Genomic DNA, 15941 nt, shown 5'->3' with positions numbered 1-15941 from the left:
AGATCGTTCTGACAGCAGAGAAACAGTGGAGGTGGATTGTGGTTGGATAGAGCATGACATGCCTGGCATTGTATCTTCAGATATCACCAAGAGGAGGCATCGAGCTGAGACAAGGGAAGGATTGACTTTGGGGTAACAGTACAGGTGTGAGAGCGATAGGGAGAGCCATTGCTTTAGACCACTGGGTGTGAAGGGTTAGGACAGTCACAATCTGAGAAACAATGCTGGTAATACTCAGCGAGTCGGGTGTGTGGAGAGAGAAACAGACCGGCATGAACCTGTTCACCAAGTGTGAGGTACTCTTGGAGTTGTGTATGTGGCTCAGGTGTGGCCCATACCCCGCTCCTCCGCCATCTTCCGTTTATCTGGGGATCTGAGATGAAACATGTCCGAGGGGTTGCGATGCCCAAGTCCCCAGACAATGGGGAAATAGGTACCCTACATCGCCCCCATTCTGATGGCCATCTTCATGTGCAGCTACATCAAGCTGTGCGTAGAACCGAAGTACACAGGCACCAAGTGTCACAACGTCCTGAGGTTCCACTCTCCCTAATGTTGCAAGGGATGGTTCTGGTCTCATTACTGCGCAATGTTCCATTAAGCTGGACCTTGCCTCACTGCTTGTCCTTAGTGGGAAAAGTTCTTTCAGAAAAACACCTTTGACCACAAGTCCATTAGGCAGTGGTCAGCTCAGAGCTTCCTGCAGGCACTGCGGGAGAAGGAAATGACGGATCCTGTGGGATGGTTCCCCAAGCAGGCTGTCCAAACCATTTGGCAGAATGCCTCATCACCAGAACTTGCCAACAAGCACCAAGACCTCGTCGTCAGGCAGTAAGAAGGACCGTCATCGCCAGATCCTTCCTGCAGAGCCGGAGTCTCACTCCCAATGCAAGATGCCTTCGGGACAGCTGCGATGAGGACAAGATGATTGCTGGCCTCTTTGTGGACTGTGCATTGGCAAAGAAGGTCTGGGAAAGGATGCAGGGGCCCTCGTCGAGGTTCATCCTCTGCAGCTGCAGAACAGAGGACTCTCTGATCTACAGGCTGTTCCCAGGGACACACACCAAGACAAACATCAAGTGCTGCTGGAAGATCATCAATGTGGTGAAAGATGAACCTTGCAGTGCCTGAAATCTGTTCGTCGTCCAGTACTATGAGATGTTCATAAGGGAATGCTGCTAACTGGCACCTTCCAGGCTGATGGAGTATGTGCAAAGGGATGAACTGAAGCTCGGTGCAACCAACACAAAGGTTTTGTGAGGAAGGACTGCAGTGGAAGGTATTGGTTTATTATTGTCACTTGTACCGAGGTACAGTGAAAAACTTGTCTTGCATACCAATCGTACAGGTCAATTCCTTACACAGTGCAGTTACATTGAGTTTGTACAGAGTGCATTGATGTAGTACAGGTAAAAACAATAACAGTACAAAGTAAAATGTCACAGCTACAGAGTAAAGTGTCACAGCTACAGAGAAACTGCAGTGCAATAAGGTGCAAGGTCACAACAAGGTAGATTGTGAGGTAAGAGTCTATCTCATCATATATGGGAACCATTCAATAGCCTTATCACAGTGGGATAGAAGCTGTCCTTAAGCCTGGTGGTACATGCCCTCAGGCTCCTGTAGAAGAGAGGATGATCCGGGTGGGTGGGGTCTTTGATTATGCTAGCTGCTTCACCAAGGCAGCGAGAAGTAAAGACAGAGTCCTTCTGCCACTAGACATTGAGGGACTAAACTGTGCAGAAGCCTCTCAAACACTTGAAGTGTGTGTCAGCTCAGGAGGTCACGTGAATGGCAACGGGGCTCTGTACACAGAATGTCTGAACACTGCAAATGCATGGACCCGATTACACAATGAATGTACAAACTAAACGACACTGTGGATGTACAGAAAGCCATGCATCTCTTTGTATTTCTTGTAACTATTTGAAATAATAAAAAAAGAATTAACATTTCAGCTGGATGATCTGTCATCAGAACTGGGAAAGATTAGATGTAAAATAAGTTCTGTGATGTAATGAAATGGGGCAGAGAGAGTACAAAGGAAGGTCTGTAACAGGGAGGAAACAGGAGTGCTGAAAGCCAGCTCTATTGTCCCTTTGTTATTTAATCTCTCTTGTCTTCCACCTATCACAGTCCTTTCTTTGCATACTCTTCCCCTCCCCACTTTCACTGCACCTTGAAACTTGATTTACCTTTTTCCAATTTAAGTGAAAGGTCTTTGACTTGAAACATTAACTCTGTTCCTCTTTCCATAGATGCTGCCTGACTTGCTGGGTTTTTCCAACATTTTCCATTTTTAACCATAGCTACAGGCCACTGCTTCAAGGAAAGAGAGATAACTGGGGGAAAAATACATGGCTATGAGACAAAGATCTTACAATAGTGTGAGGGAAACGTAACTCGATTAGCTGCTGAATGAGAGGGATGTGAATGAGCCAGTGTTCTGAGGGGAATGTTCCATCCAATCTTTTAAATGTTACATAACAGAGCCTTGTGAAGTTAATTTCCAATGTTGTCCCTTAATTGGTCTGAAACCTCTGTCCACATGTTGTTCTTCCAGTCAGTCCTTGGTGCCAACTGTCCCAGTGCATTGGAAATGTGGCTTATTTTACAATCTCTGCAATGGGTAGAATTTCATCACTTTCATTTATCAGTGACTTCCAGTGTCGGGTCGAGACAGGACATTAGTGACTTCCTTCTCTTTTGGCTACAGGGCTGTATAGGCAGCTTGTGTTCCAAGACTGAGGTGTCTTTTGATTATATAAATTACCTGTCAATGTAAAACTGAAGTTTCTCGAGGGTTGTTGATAAAATCCAGTGCAAAGTGACCTCATGGTGAATAATCTTTGGACTGTTCTGGGCAATGTGTATTTGTTTTAAAAATATTATGTGCTCAGATGAGAAGTCTCATTTCAGAAAACCCCCAAAGTCTCTAATACACTAGAGCCTGTATCTAGCCACTTTACCATTTCTATTTGACCTTCTGTTGACATCTGCTTCATCAGACTGTCAGTGATTCACCCCGTGTCTTGACACCACCTTCTCTGTAGCATCACCATCCAGATGTGTAACATTATAAAGGAACTAAACGGAGTGTGCTTTCCATTGGAGAGAAGTCAATAAAAGCAAGGCCATTAATTTAAGGTAATTGGTGGGATCAATGGGGTCAAGAAGAATTTATTTTCAACCAGGTGGTAATGAGGAACTCACTGCTTAAAAGGGTGGTAGAGCTAGAAATCTGTGTTGTATTTAAAGTGTCCTTGGATGTATACCATTAACCAATAGCTGGGAAATGGGATGAGGTTGGATAGTTTTTTCGGCAAGTATGGGCGTGATGGATCGAATGGCCTTTTATTGTCCCATAAATTTCTATAATTTCCATGGGCCACAACAGGATTTTTTTTTCATGTGGTGTTCAAGTATGGATGTGATGGATCGAATGGCCTTTTATTGTCCCATAAATTTCTATAATTTTAATGGGCCACAGCAGGATTTTTTTTCATGTGGGTGTTGCTAGCCAGAGCAGAATTTATTGTCCACATTTAATTGTTATGTTTTGCAAATATATAAAACATTCCAATGTCACCATTCACAGTACTAGGCAGGTCAGTTAGTGTTCAGAGGGCATTCTAGAATCAACCATTGCTGTAGGTCTTGAGTCATAGAGAAGTCATACTGGGTGATGGAGATAGATTTCCTTTCCTGAAGGAGAACAATAAGCTGTAAGGCAGAACCAATAAGATGTTTACAAAGGCTTCCTCATTACTGTGTGCACATCTCCAGGTTGCAGGCTGCAATATTAGAACATAGAACGGTACAGCACAGGAACAGGCCCTAATAAAATAATTAAGCTAATGACGCCTAATCCCTTCTGTTTGCATGTTGTCCACATCCCTCCATTCTCTGTATATTCATGTGCCTATCTGAGAGCCTCTTAAATGCCCCTATTGTATCTGCCTCCATCACCACCACCCCTGGCAGCACATTCCAGGCACTCACCACTCTCTGTGTAAAAAAAACTTGCCCCGCACATCTCCTCTGTATGTTCCCCCCTCACCTTAAATACATGCCCTCTAGGATTAGACATTTTGACCCTAGGAAAAAGATATCAGCTGTCTATCTATACCTCTCATAATTTTATAAACTTCTATCAGGTCTCTCCTCAGCCTCCACCACTCAAGAGAGAACAACCCTAGTTTGTCTCACCTCTCCTGAAAGCACATGCCCACTAATCCAGGCAGCATCCTGGAAGACTTCTTCTGAACCCTCTCCATAGCCCCTACATCCTTTCTATGATGGGGTGACCATAATTGAATGCAGTACTCCAGGTGCAGCCTGAGCAACGGTGATATTAAGATCACCTTTCATACACCTGGTTGTGTCATTCAAACGAGATGTTAATTTAGAATATGTGAGACAGATCTTGTCGTGATATTCAAAAAAGAGCAGGGGTCATTTTACCCAGGCAACATTTATTCCTCAGTTATCAGCATTACGACAGAATGAACATAGAACATAGAACAGTACAGCACAATACAGGCCCTTTGGCCCACAATGTTGTGCTGACCTTTAAACCTCGCCTAATACTATCTAACCCCTTCCTCCCACATATCCTTTCATTTTAAATTCCTCCATATGCTTATCTAGTAATTTCTTGAATTTGACCAATGTACCTGCCTCCACCACCGTCCCAGGTAGAGCATTCCATGCCCCAACCATTCTCTGGGTAAAAAAACCTTCCTCTGATATCTCCCTTGAACTTCCCACCCATTACTTTAAAGCCATGCCATGAAGTGCCCATTTATCTTGTATCTGTTTGCTGTGCAAAGGTTGCCTGCGACATTTATCCACCAAAGTAGAGCTGCATGTAAAACACAGTTATATGCCATATAAAGAATGAACTTTGAATTCTATAGCCCCTTTTGTGATCACAGGATGCCCGAGGTTTTACACCCTATCACATTCTTTCAGGCATGGAATGAAGATGAGTTATTGAAGCATTTTGATCTAGGGGGTGAAGTTGACCACAGCAAGACCATTGGTTTCTAGTCCTTTGTGCAGAGCAGGACGTGGGCAATGGAGTTTCAGATAGGTCATTTGTGCTCAGGTTGGTGAGGTCAAGACTGGAGGTGATGAACGCATGAATGAGATCTTCAGCATCTACGGGCCAGCTATATACAATTGTGAAGGGATAAATAAGGTGAACGGTTACAGACTTTTTCCCAGGGTAGTGGAGTCTAAAACTAGGGGGTTTAGGTGAGAGGGGAAAGATTTAAAGGGGACCTGGGGGGCAAGTTTCTCACACAGAGGGTGGTGGGTATATGGAATGAGCTGCCAGAGGAAGTCGTAGAGGTAGGGACAATTACAACATTTAAAAGACATTTAGACAGGTAGATGAATAGAAAAGGTTTAAAGGGATATGGGCCAAATGCAGAGAAATTTGACCTGTTCAGGTAGGCATTCTGGTTGTCATGGAGGAGTTGGGCTGAAGGGCCAGTTTCCGTGCTGTGACTCTGAGAGTGGAGGCAGAGGGAAAATGTCCAGGTACTGAATGGGTCATAGAGTTTGGAGCTCAGCTCAGTGTTCCATCAAAGAATAAAGCAGGAAATGCTGTGAACACTCAGCCTGTCGAGCTGCATTTGTAGACGAAGAAACAGTTGACTTTTCAGGTCAATCCTCAGGCAAACTGTCTTTGACCTATCACTCCACAGACATGTCTGACCTATGTCCATCTCTTCCTGTTTCTTTCTCAGATTTCCTGCTGCTGAAGTATTTTATGCATGTAAACAAAGGGTGGTTGTGTTTATGTAGAACCTTACATGAGCTCTGACACCTCCTAGTGCATTACAGTCAATGAAATAATCACTGATATCACATAGCGGTTAGCGGAACGCTATCACAGCGCCAGTGACCTGGGTTGAATTCCAGCTGCTGTCTGTAAGGAGTTTGTACGTTCTCCCCGTGTCTGCCTGGGTTTCCTCCGGGTGCTCCGGTTTCCTCCCACATTCCAAAGACGTATGGGTTAGGAAGTTGTGGGCATGTTATGTTGGTGTTGGAAGCGCAGCGACACTTGTGGGCTGCCCCCAGAACACTCTACGCAAAAGATACATTTCGCTGTGTGTTTCGATGTACGTGTGACTAATAAAGAAATCTCATCTTATCTCCTCTAAATTGTGGATGGAGAGATCCCACAGGCAGAGTTGTGAATGTCTGTTTACATGATGCTGATTCAGGGATAATCACTGATCGGAAGACCGCGGGGAATCTCCCGGTTCTTCTCCAAAGTAGCACTGTGGGCAGATAACTTTGACTGAACAGGTGAGTATGGGGAGCCGTGTCTGAGGTAAGGGTGGGTGCTTGTAGCTGATCTTGAATAAGACGAAGGGATGACAGAGGTGCTAACGGACCTGGAACTAGACACTTCCACGCGCGTTTCAACCAGCCCTGGAATCCAAGGTGGTGCGGAGGTCGATCCCTGGTTCCTAGATGGTCTGCCGATGTCAGCTGTCCCTATGGAGAAGAGCACAGCCCCAGGGAGTCAAGAGGGGGACAAAAAATGATCAGAGGTACTTGGTTCTGAAAGCTGCCCCACCCCACTGCTGGTGGGTAAACTTCTGTAGCAGGATCTCTCTGTGGTTGATAAACTTACTGGAACTTGCCACCTGGGCTCACATAAAGAATAGGGTTCTGTGTCGGATACAGGGTGACTAACTCTATGACAGAGACGCAGACTGCAGATGCTGGAATCTGGAGCAACAAACAATCTGCTGAAAGACACGATGATTCTGCAGTTCCTCCAGAATCCTCATGTTTTTCATCTCGATACCAGCATCTGCAGTCCTTCTACAATCTGCTGGAAGAACTCAGCGGGTCGAGAATTGGGGGGGGGGGAAGGAATTGTCGACATTTCAGGTCAAAACCCTGCATTGAGTCCTGGCCCACTGAGTTCCTCCAGCAGATTGTTTGTTGCTCCTGGTTGAAACTATTACTGGTCGTTTCATCCTGTGACTTCCTGCTTCCAACTGCCCACCCCCACACTCCAGCCATTGGCTGCACAGCTTGTCCATCATTAGATTGCACCATCTATTGCTGGCTTTCGGAAAGATAACTGACTCTTCAGTATCTAATTGGATGATTCTTTGCTAGTCAACAACCTTACATACCATGACTGGTAATTAAGAGAAAGCTCATGGAACAACTTGAGGTCTGTTCCCTGCTCCCAGCAAAAATCTTTGCAGATGAGCAGTCCTGCAGAGCTGTTGATCAACCACTGGCCAAGCATGGGGCAACTTGTTCTAATACTTCAAAAGAATAATACTCTGGATGCAGGAAAACTCAAAACAGAAACTGTTGGAAGCAGTCAAGCAACATCTGTAGAGAGAGCCAATGACCTAATATTTCCCTGTGTGGCTCGGTGTCAGATGTCTGATAATCTTGTGAAAGGGCTGCAGGAATACAAGTTGTTTGAGGTCTCTGTCTGGAAGCTGGGGTAGGGTGGATGCATGGGGAAATGGAGTGGTTGAGTGGGGAGGGGTTTTGTGGGTGAGTGTGGAGACGGCAGGGTGGGATTAGTACATGGGGAGTGGGTCGGAAGGGGTTGGGGTCATGGGGAGAGGGGGGTTGGGATGGGTGAGAGGGTGAGATGGTGTGTGGGGAAAGAGGGTGGAGGGAAAGGTGCGTGGGAAGAGACTGGGGAGGGTTTGGGATCGGTGGGTGGGGTGGGATGGATGCTTAGAGAGGGAGGTCAGATCAGTGTGTGGGGGGAGAGGTGGGTTGGATGTGTGGGGGGAGAATGTGGGTGGGAGGGTGTGAGGTGGGAGCGAGGGGAGAGGGCAAGGTGGGGAGAAGAGGAGGTGTGGTGGGGTGGGTGTGAGGGAAGGGGCTGCATCGTGACGGGGGTCGGAAGACCCTTGTAAAAACCTTCGCCGGTCTTGCATTTTCCGCCTTGCTGAATGACATCCTGTTTTCACTGGCGCTCACCTGCCGAGCTGACTTGCTGGCTGCGTCATGCGTGAACACAAGAGCCCTTTAATTACGAGCCGCGACTGTTGCTGCCTGCCACAGTATCTGTTCCTTCTCTGCTCGGCTCAGAGCAGAAGACTCGGCTCTGGGCGTGTAGGCAAGACCTTGAGGTGTCGGATTTCGGAGCAGGCTGCAGAGAAACCTCTCTCTCACACACACATACACACACACGCAGAGCTTGCATGCCAGCTTCTCTGGAGTTGTTGGTTCCACAGACACTGGCCAGAATCTTACCGGTGTGATTCTGAACAACTGGAATTTATTATAGTACAAGTATTATTGGATTGCAGTTGTTCGAGAGAGGGAGCAATCCTGGAGACCACAGGAGCTGACAAGGTATGGTGTGTCATGTTTTACAGTTTATTCACTCTATGTAGGGTATTTCTCTGTATGTCAGGTTACCAAACTCAGGAGCAGCAGCAGGTGTTCGTGTGTGTGTGTCTGACATCTTCAAAGGCTAAATAGGGTAGTCTGTAGGGATTTTGGGTTTTGCAAGTCTGCTCAAAGCTATATCCAGAATGTGTTGTGGTGAAGAGGAGATGCCTGAAACAGGATCACCCTGAAGTCGACAGTGTACACCTGGCCAGGCAGGTTCCAATGGCTGCGAGGTGTCCTGACAGCTTCCTGCCAAACACATCATCACTCTGGAGTAGTGACAGTCCGTGACCTGAAACCTTCCTCTCACTGGAACAATAACTTTTCCTTTCTCTTGAGTTTGTTTTTGTTTCTCTTGATAAATGGCAGGAAATTTATTTTGTTGTTCTTAATTTTTGTTATATTAAAAGTAAAAGGCATTCTGCTCTTTTATTGTGTGGTCCAGCCTTTAGCAGTCACAGAGTCGTGCGTTCAAGCCCCAGTCTTTTTCTTGGGGAGTCCCTCTGGACCAAGGAGACTTCCACTCTGGTATTGTGGGCTCGGAGGTTGCTGATGGAGCCGATGTGGGAACGGCAAAATCTTCTTCTCGAGTCTATGCACTGAGGTCCTCAATTCTATCCTGAATGTTCCTTCTCCACTTGGAGCTTCTATTAGATATTTATTTATTCGTCACACGTACATCAAGACACACAGTGAAATGCGTCTTTTTGCGTTACTGAGAATGTTCTGGGGCAGCCCACAGGTGTCACCACTCTTCCGGCGCCAACATAGCATGCCCACAACTTCCTAACCTGTACGTCTTTGGACTGTGGGGGGAAGCTGGAGCACCCGGAGGAAACCCACGCAGTCACGGGGAGAACGTACAAACTCCTTACAGACAACACCAGAGATTCCCAGGAGTCTGTGGGGATGTTGCCTGTTACCTAGAAGGCTTTAAGCACATCCTTGTACCTTTGTCTGCCTAGTAATCTCTTCCTATGACGGAGATCGGAAGAGAGTGCCTGCTTCAGGGGTCTGGTGTTGGGCGTGCAAACGATGTGGCCTGTTGACCTGTGGCGAATTGGCCACAAAGGTCCAAGCAGCACTGAGGGAGTGCAGCAGGGTCAGAGGAGAGATGTTAAAACATCCTCCATGCTTTCAGGTGGATGTATAACATCCCAAAGGAGACAGGGAGTTATTATCCATCGAGTGCCGACTGATATTAATCCACCAACCTTCCCTGAAGCAGATGACCTGGTGGTTATTACATTGCTCTATGTGAGATTTTGAACATTTCCTGCAATACAACACTGTCACCAGCAGGAAGGACTCTTAGCTGGTGGTAAAAACGGAAAATGCTGGAACTACTCAGCAGGTCAGGCAGCATCTGTGGGAAGAGAAGCAGGGCTAATGTTTCAGGTCGAAGACCCTCTGTTAGAACTGGCCTGAAACATTAACTCTGCTTCTTCTCCCTCATATGCTGCCTGACCTGCTGAGTATTTCTAATATTTTCTGTTTTTATTTCAGATTTCCCACATCTGCAGTTTTTTTTTTATTTTTGACTCTTTGCTGGTTGTAACACACTTTGGGGTGACCCAGTATTCAGAAAGGTGCTATATAAATGTAAGTTATAGAGTTATATGGTACAGAAACGGGCCATTTGGCCCAACTTGTCCTTGCTGACCAAATTGCCTACCTGAGCTGGTCCCATTTGCCTGCATTTGGCCCATATCCCTCTCAACCTTTCTTATCTATGTACTTGTCCAAATGTCTTTTAAATGTTGTAATTGTATCCACCTCTACCACTGTCTCTGGGAGCTTGTTCCATAGACCCACCACCCTCTTGTGAAAACATTCTCAGGTCCCCTTTAAATCTTTCCCGCTTAAACCTATGCCCTCTAATTTTAGACTCCCCTACCCCGGGAAAAAGGTTGTCACCTTATCGACGCCCCTCATGATTTTATATATCTCATTAAGGTCACCCCTCTGCCTCCTAAAAGCCCCAGCCTATCCAGTCTCTCCTTATAACTCAAGCCCTCCAGTCCTGGTAACAGTTAGTCCTTTCTAATTAAATCCCTCTGGTGTGGCAGCCAAGTAATTCACAGTAATTTGAGAAGGTGGCCCTGGTTGTCGAGGGCAGTGGGGCCTGGCCAGTGATTGGTGGTCATGCTGGCAAGCTACACCCTGACAACGTGGGACATGGTGGTGGGGAGAGGTGTTGAAATGGTTCCTCAGAGTGGGGAAGTTCCTGGACAAAGGGGAAGTGTGTCCCTAACCATGTTGATCTGTAACTGACCAGTCAGACTTGTGTGCCAGTGACTTGGGTTGGTTCAGGTCAAATACAGTCCATTTTGTAGATGTTACTATGGTACAACAGTGGTGTGGTGAGTCAGTGTGTTGGGTGGTGGTCTTGTCAAGCTTCCTGAGTGGGTTTTGGGTTTAACTCATCCAAGTAACTGGAAAATATTCCATCACACTCCTGATTTGAGTCTCGTAGACGTACAAGGTAGAGCCCTGTTCCCTGATCCAATCCTACTGGGATCCAACGATGTGTTTTGGTTTGGGTTAGTTTGGAGTGAACCAGTTGTATATTCTGATAAAGCATTCAGATATTGGTTGGAGTATACCAGCCTGATTACCCAGGTCAGGATGGTTTGTTTAGCAATACCACATGTCACCTCTTCTTGATAATTAGTAATGGATGTACAGGATGGCAAATACTATTTTCCCCATGTTTCTATCGAAGCTTGAGAATGAAAAGATCTATAAATTTACAAATTAATAGCACTTGGTCGAGTTTGGATTGGTTGCGGTTGAGTCAAGTTTTAATTTTATTCTCATGTGGACTTCTATTGGTACAGGAGTGGGAGCTGGTCCAGTTGAGTTTCCTGCATTACAACAGTGACTTCGCTATAGAAGGGGCTCATTGGCTGTAGAGTGCACTCTGTGGTTGTGAAGTATACAGTATGTCATCCTCATACAATACCCAAGTTCTTACAGTATATCTCCAATCCTCCTTCTCTTTAGGCAGTCCCTCGCGATCGAGGATGACTTTATTCCATTCCAGTCCTGAGGGTTCTGAAATGGCTGACGAGGCCAGTGAGGGAACCACAGACTCCTCTACAGAAGGGGCAGAAGGTGCCTGATAGGGCCAGGCTGCTGGCTTGTTTGTGAGGTGGTGCACTCCTTCCACCACTGATATGGGGCTTCCGTGTGCACAATACCAACTCATGTGCTTATTCTTGACTTTGGCTGGTCATGGGCCAAGTTTTCCAGGAGTTAGTGGGGAATTGTCAGTTTTCAAGGAGGATCTGAGTACAACTTTTTCTGTGTCTGCTTGGTAATCTTTTCCCATGACAGAGCTTTCAATGTGGCCAGCTGGTTTTATACTGTCCCTTTAAAGTACACTACCCTATTTTAGAATAACTTAGGATATTATCCCCTGTCATACATTCCTCTGATAAGGTTTCCCTGATATAAAGTGTGTCACTTAATGTAAGAAACCCTTTGTATATGATTCCAGTGTCACATGATATCTTTATAAAATGAAATGCTGCTTGTTCAACTCACATGCAGTATAATCCTGTAACTTTGTAACTTTTGATGGCGTATCTTTTAGAACATGGTACTGCGGTCTCACAAGGAGGTGGACAAAGGAGTGAAGGCTGAACTATACTGAGACAGTGTACCTTTAAGATCAGTAGATTGGAACTTTCAACCTGAGCGATTCTGTTGAAAGTTCATTAACATGCCATGTCCCAGCAGCAGTGCCCTACATATTATAAAATAACACATGCATATAAAATAATAGAGGTGTCCCATATGTGTATATATTTTATTTATGTATAGGTGTTGTCACCACTGTGGAGGGTCTTTGTTAATGGAATACTTAAACTTTATTTGAAGTGAATAGTGCCGATCTCCTGAGAGTTTGTTTTTAATATGCAAATACTTTACTGCAGAGTTAACTGCTATAATCTGTTGCCATGACTGCAGCAACTTCCTTTGATTATTTTCAGGCAAGTGGGCAGTGGAATAACAGCAAAACAGCAAGGGCTGGGAATGCTCAGCAGGTCGCGCAAGGAACAACCGGGAGGGAAAGAGAGTTTCAGGCCAATGATCTTTCACCTGAAGTGGTCCTGCTTCAGAGGGCTGTAGTGCTGTCTGTGAGGTGGGAGGAGTGGGGGGAGGTATCATTTGTCATTTTGACCTTTGGCATTGTTGTCCCCCTTCCCCCGGACGGCAGGCCATATTGGGTGAACAAGGAGCAGTGAGGGACGTGGGGACCCTCTGGGATGGGGAGGGACGTGGGGACCCTCTCGGATGGATGTGGGGACCCTCTGGGATGGGGAGGGATGTGGGGACCCTCTGCGACAGGGAGGGACGTGGGGACTGTCTGAAGCGGTGAGTGATGTGGGATGATGAGGGATGTGGGGACCCTCTGGAATGATGAGGGGATCTCTGGCGGGCCTGTGTTCCTGTGATTCTTTCTCTGCCTTATACATTGAAGTGATTAAGTGTAATTTAAGGGCAGCTGGAAATGGAATTCAAAATCTTTTCACAAAGACAGCCACAACCCCGAGGGAGCGTGTGCTAGATAACTTTAATTAGGTTATGGAGTTCAGAAAACCAGGCTCCAGTCCTTGGGTAACCTGTCCCTCACTAACCCTGAGTCTAACCCATACAACGTGTCCTCTCCTTTACCTCTTGTCCTCCACCAGCCCCCGACACAGTGGGAATTTTCAAAGTATAATTTTATTTTGAAAAAGTACAAATAAAAAGCAAGAACCGAAAATAAAACAGTTTCAACATCCAGGATATTTTTCCTGTAATCAATTTGCGGATCACCAAAGGTCAGGATAATTGGAGAGTGGTGACTAAGCAGTGGTGGGAAATGCTCTTTGGATCAACGTATAACGTATAACATAGAACATAGAACATCGTGCAGCACAGGAACAGGCTCCCTGGCCCACGATCTCTGTGCCGATCATGATGCCAAACTAAATTAATGCCATCTGCCTGCACACAGTCCATGTCCCTGCATTCCTTGCCTCTTCGTGTGCCTGCCTAAATGCCTATTAAGTATTGCTGTTGTATCTGCTCCTACCACTTCCCCTGGCAGTGCATTGCAGGCACCTCCCACTCTCTGTGTAAAGCAAACTTGCCTCGCACATCTCCTTTAAACTTTCCCCCTACTCACCTTAAAGCTATGCTCTCTAGTATTTGATATTTCCCCTCTTGGGGGGGGGGGAAGAAAAGCTCTGACTACCTACCCTATCTATGCCTCTCATAATTTTATATACTCCTATCAGATCACCCCTCCAACATTTAAAAGGGCTAGATGGGAGAATAGTTTAGCTCATGGTGAAGTGGCAGAGCAGACTCGAAGGGCCGAATGGCCTACTTCTGCTCCTTTGCCTTGTGATCTTGTGGTCTTGTGATCTCTGCCTCTGACATTCAAGAGAAAACAATACAAGTTTGTTCAACCTCTCCTTATAAGTAATACTCTCTAATCCAGGCAGCATCCTGGTGAACGTCTGTGTCGGGGAGGGACGTGGGGACTGTTTGAAGTGGTGAGGGATGTGGGGACCCTCTGGAATGACGAGGGGATCTCTGGCGGGCCCGTGTTCCTGCGATCCTTTCTCTGCCTTATTCTCTCCAAAGCCTCGGCATCCTTCCTGTAATGAGGCGACCAGAATCGCACACAGCACTTTGAATGTGGCCCAACCAAAGTTGTATACAGCTGCAACATAATTTCCTGACTTTTACACTCAACACCCAGACCAGTGAAGGCAAGCGTGCCATTTGCTGCCTTGACCATTCTATCTACTTGTGTTGCCACTTTCAAGGAGCTATGGACTTGCGCCCCAAGATCCCTCTGTACATCAATGGTCCTTTATGGAACGAGCTGCCAGAGGAAGTGGTTGAGGCAGGTACAATGCCGACATTTAAAAGACAGTTGGGCAGATACATGGATAAGAAAGGCTTAGAGGGATATGGGCCAAACGCAGGCAAATGGGACTAGCTTAGATGAGCATCTCGTTTGACCAGTTGACAAAGGTCCTGTTTTCATGCTGTATTATTCTATGACTTCTAAGGGTCTTGTCATTTACTCAGGTTACTGCACAGCCCAAAACCCTTTGAGTGAATTAGTGGCACTATAACACGCAGCTGTCAATGCATTCTTCAGCTGATCAATAAACGTCAGCGATAAGTATGACCCGGATTTGTAGAGTGCTTTTTACATAGGAAAAGATCTTAAGGTGTTTTGCAGGAGAGTGACATGGATCTTCCAGGAAGCTATCAGGGCAGATGTCCAAAAGCTTGGTCAAAAAGAGATTTATAGTCGTTTTTAAGGAAGGGTGAGGTAGGAAGGGTGAGGTGGAAAGGTGGGAAAGATTAGGGGGACACTGCCAGAGCTCAGGGCTTGGGTAGCTGAGAACATGGCCACTGTTGGTGGAGTCACTACATTCAGAAATGCAAGATGTCAGATTTGGAGTAGGTCTGGGTTCCAGGGGTTTGGGGGAGGGAGGGTTCTGTGAGCACAGGTCATGACTGAGACGGGGTGATGAGACCCTAAAGGGATTATAGACAGGTATTGAGGTGTTGCTGGACGGATGGGAAGCACAGAGTTGATGCATCAACACAAGTTGGTGGGAGTTAAGGCAAGGGCAGCATTGATTGCTATTCCTCCCGGTCATTTGTGGATCTTCCTTCTCCTAAAGACTGGGGAATGGGCTACCTGTGGCTTCAGGGTCTTGCCCAAGGGGGTCACGATGTTGAATGGTTAACACTGACAATTTTCTAAGCTTGATACTGGGTTTAACCACTCTGCCATTTCAAATGATGCTGCAGTTATTGATCAGGATGAGAATCTCCAGCCTTTTCCCCACCCCTCTAACCCAGAGCACCGAGGAAATAGAACTGTTGCCTCTTGTAATCCAGTGGAAAACTGGGGTCAAACCTGTGGAGCTAGGTGAGGTTTAACTCTGTGTAAAAGCTGACTGAATACCTGGACAATTTACTCCCTCTATCTAACATTACTCTTTAGCTGAGCACTACAGAGCACATTGACCATAGACAGTCTGCCTTCAGGTAACTTCAGTTACACTGTGAGATTAGAGAAGCTTGGACAGTTTACTTTGGAGCAGAGCAGGTTCAACTGAGATTCAATAGAGAATCAGGAAAGTTTTAATAGAGGTGTCTCTGGGGCACATTGAGGAACAGCACCTCATCTTCAGACTGGACACGATGCAGCCTTCTGGACTCAGTAGGGAATTCTACAACTTCAGGTAATTCACTCTCTGAGTCTATATCTGGACTGGCCATTTCTGCAATAAGTCATTCATCTGTGATATTGGCTCAGATTTTCCCTGTCTCTGGAATGTCGGAAGAGCTGAACATACCCCACAACACTGCATTTTTAATACTTTTATGTTTCTTTGTCTGTATCACTTTAACTGCCCTCATCAACCCATTGACCAGATGACATCTATGACTTATCTCTACAACAATCCTGGCCTCACCCTATCAGAGATTTTCCCTTGTCCAATTAAACCTCC

General features: G+C 46.1%; 1 protein-coding gene across 12 annotated transcripts in view; it reads left to right on the top strand.

The window, feature by feature from the left end:
* plekha6 (pleckstrin homology domain containing, family A member 6) overlaps positions 1–15941 on the top strand; it is a 291418-nt gene that overhangs the window by 114711 nt on the left and 160766 nt on the right. Inside the window, exon 1 of one of the 12 annotated variants that reach the window (XM_052034363.1) lies at positions 8083–8361. The exons of the other annotated variants lie outside the window; for them this stretch is intronic. The gene's annotated coding sequence lies outside the window, so the exon portion shown is untranslated. Of the gene's footprint in view, positions 1–8082; positions 8362–15941 lie in introns of those variants that run through there. 12 annotated transcript variants of the gene reach the window in all.

Source organism: Pristis pectinata, chromosome 20 (genome assembly GCF_009764475.1).
Source record: "Pristis pectinata isolate sPriPec2 chromosome 20, sPriPec2.1.pri, whole genome shotgun sequence".
NCBI lineage: Eukaryota > Metazoa > Chordata > Chondrichthyes > Rhinopristiformes > Pristidae > Pristis > Pristis pectinata.
This window is presented reverse-complemented; position numbering and strand designations above follow the sequence as displayed.